Source organism: Cyprinodon tularosa, unplaced genomic scaffold (assembly GCF_016077235.1).
Source record: "Cyprinodon tularosa strain WSP-4 unplaced genomic scaffold, ASM1607723v1 ctg651, whole genome shotgun sequence".
Taxonomy (NCBI): domain Eukaryota; kingdom Metazoa; phylum Chordata; class Actinopteri; order Cyprinodontiformes; family Cyprinodontidae; genus Cyprinodon; species Cyprinodon tularosa.
In genome coordinates this window covers 1-2,974 of record NW_024039398.1, presented here as the reverse complement: position 1 = coordinate 2,974, position 2,974 = coordinate 1, and the positions used below count along the sequence as shown (strand labels likewise).

The 2,974-nt window shown below is 33.9% G+C and overlaps 1 long non-coding RNA gene across 1 annotated transcript; it reads right to left on the bottom strand.

Moving 5' to 3' along the window:
* Positions 1-1,632: 1,632 nt before the first annotated feature.
* LOC119799175 lies at positions 1,633-2,256 on the bottom strand. Its single transcript, XR_005282815.1, has 2 exons — positions 2,176-2,256; positions 1,633-2,082 (listed from the first exon to the last, which is right to left on the bottom strand). It is a non-coding gene; the product is annotated as an uncharacterized LOC119799175 (long non-coding RNA).
* Between the last annotated feature and the right edge of the window lie 718 nt (positions 2,257-2,974).

The window sequence follows — 2,974 nt, the reverse complement described above, 5'->3', positions numbered from 1 at the left end:
AAAGGGTGGACTGTTGTGGGAAAAATTTTATCTTTCTTCTATTATATATTAATATTCATATTTACTCACTATAAAAGTTTTCACTCAGTCTGTTTCTCTCTCAAGGCCACACATTTCTCTCCAGGCTGGTATTTGTAGACCAGACATTGCTTCTTCCCATAACAATCCAGATTCTTTCTCAAGGTTTACTGTTAACCAAAGTGTGTGTAATTTGTTATGACTCTGACTGCTTAAGTAGGGGGGGACGAACCCTGCCCAGATCAGAACAGAGCAGAATGCTGTGCCATGAGGGCTTCATGATGACTGCTCTCTCTTTGCAAAGATTATTAATAAATGTGCCGACTGAGTGAAATCCATCGATCTCCGTTTATTTAACCAGGATGAATAGTTGAATACTTTTTTCCCACGACAGCATTTAAACAGCCTCAGGATTCAGTCAAGATGTTGGAGTTTGTAGGAGTTGCTGTCAGATTAACCAATCTAGTTGCTTAAAACTATTTTTGTTAGAACAAACAATGTAATGATCAAAATCTGAGAAAACCACCGCACACAGTGTTAACATGTTAGTGTTAACTAGTATTTTCTCAATTAAACAGACAAACTATACTTTCCCACAGCCTTTGCTAACAAATAGATAAATATATTCAAACATCTGCCCTTTCTAGATAAAAGATATAGTGGGTAAAATTCTTTTTGGTTTGAGTTTTGGACGAACATCTTTTCCATTGTCATTACCTACCTACTTTTATCAGTAATCATTCTGCATAAAATTGATATTTACAAATACTAATATCTACATAAATTGATTATTTATTAACGTTTTTATTAAAATAGTTATGTATCTATGATTTCACTGAAGACTCCTAGATGACTTACAGAGACACATCATTTTCCCTTTACCTCATAAAACACAAAATCTATTTCTGCTTGAATTCTGTACATATCATCTTTAACGTTAGTATATTGATGTGCAGAATTAACCACAGTGTTTTTGTTGTCAAGTAATTGTTAATATATGAACAATTAAAATGTTTTGAATATTGCACTTGAGAGTATTACTGTTGTCACCATCTGTATTAGAGGGAAATAAATTGTAGGGGTGCCTACATGGGTGGCCAATGATTGGCTAAGGGTGGCTGGGCCACCCCTGACCCCCAATCTAGCTCTGCCCCTGGTGGTCACACAAAATGCCCCATTTACTGTTGAATCTAGATGGCTTGGTATGCTTTCACTATATATATATATATATATATATATATATATATATATATATATATATATATATATATATATATATATATATATATATATATATATATATATATATATATATATATATATATAGTGAAAGCATACTAAGCATACCATATATATAAGGAACTTACGGAAAGCATTCAAAAATATCTTTTTTGAAGCATGTTTGTGATTATTTAGTTATTATTTAACAACAGCAATGTAATTGCTTAAATATCCCTAAATAAAATCTAAACAGTTTTAACTACCATCTTAAAATTATTTCATTTGAAAATCACATTAGCCCTTCTCAGATGCCTGAAGGAACACAAAAGGATAAAATAAAGCAGATTATCAGACTTTCAACCAGAAAGAGCCCACAAATGAACAAAGACAAGATACTAGAACCAAAATAACATTTTAATTTTTTAACTTTAAAACCATTAACAAATACATTTTAAACAAAACTACAAACAGTGGAGGAAGAAAAAAATCAAACGGTCATAGAAGTGGGAGGGGGAAGAGGGGGGTTGGGGTTTCCTCCACACTGATCTTTCACAGGATACTTAACAATTAAGGAAAAAAGATAAGAAGAGAATTATTGGTGTCTGCCTAAAAACAGGAAGGAAACACTACAGAAAATTACTAACATAACTAACATATTGATGGGGACAGGCTGTAGGGAATGAAGTGGTCAGGGGACGGTTTGGGGCAGTATTCTGCCATGTATATCCGTCTGACGGGGGATGGCGCTGCAACTGAGGCTCCTTCTTCTTTTGCGGGAGCATAGTTCCCTGTAGCGCTTGCTGCGCTTCCTCAACTCTGGCCAGCTGCTGCTATAAGGAAGACCTGAAAAGAGGGAAAGCATGTGTGGGACAAACTCAGTAAATGTGGTGGGTGCTCCACTGATTTCGGCATAACTATGTCTGGAGTTTGTGAGACCTCTGCTATTCCTTAAATATTCTTCCTGGATGGGGTCGTGACCATCAAAGGAATCATAGGAGCTCCTATTTCTGTTGGAAAACACAGAGAGCTTTAATGTAAAAAAAAAAAAAAAGGGAGACGTATAAATCACTGAAATACAGTTGGGCAAAAGTGTATTTAGTCAGCCACTGATTGCACGACTTTAGAAAAATGACAGAGTTCTCTAATTGTTGACCATTCACTTCAACTATGAGCAGTGATGTTTAAGAGCTGTTGCTAAGCAACACAAAATTCAAACCCCTATACAAAATTTTTTTTGAATATAAAATTTGTAAATGATATACTGATACAGAAAAACAAAATTTACAAGGACTTTAAGAACCATACTTGGAAAGCTTCGAAGTTGATTGACTAAGAAGAGTTGATTTAACAATCAAACTCAAGTAAATTTTGCTACCAAATTTCTTTTATCAATAAAATAGGTACTTTTGTTTTGCTAGTCAATTTTACATAAAAGCATAAACACACAAGGAGAATCTAGAGAAGCAAATTAACCTAACAGTATTTTCTATTTCTGACCTAAACATGGTCAGGTAAGGAAAAAAGCGACAGGTTTACTCGTAATATCCGAGTACATATTACTTGTAGCTGTTAAGTTGGGAACTGACTTAAATTGTTTTGTTAATACTAACTGGATAGATGGATTAATTTGACTTTTCTTTTGATGGATATCAATTTACAAATTCATTCTAAGAAACACGTTAAATAAAACGTGTCATTTTGAAGTAAATGCATTTTCATGGCAATTTGCTGTAAA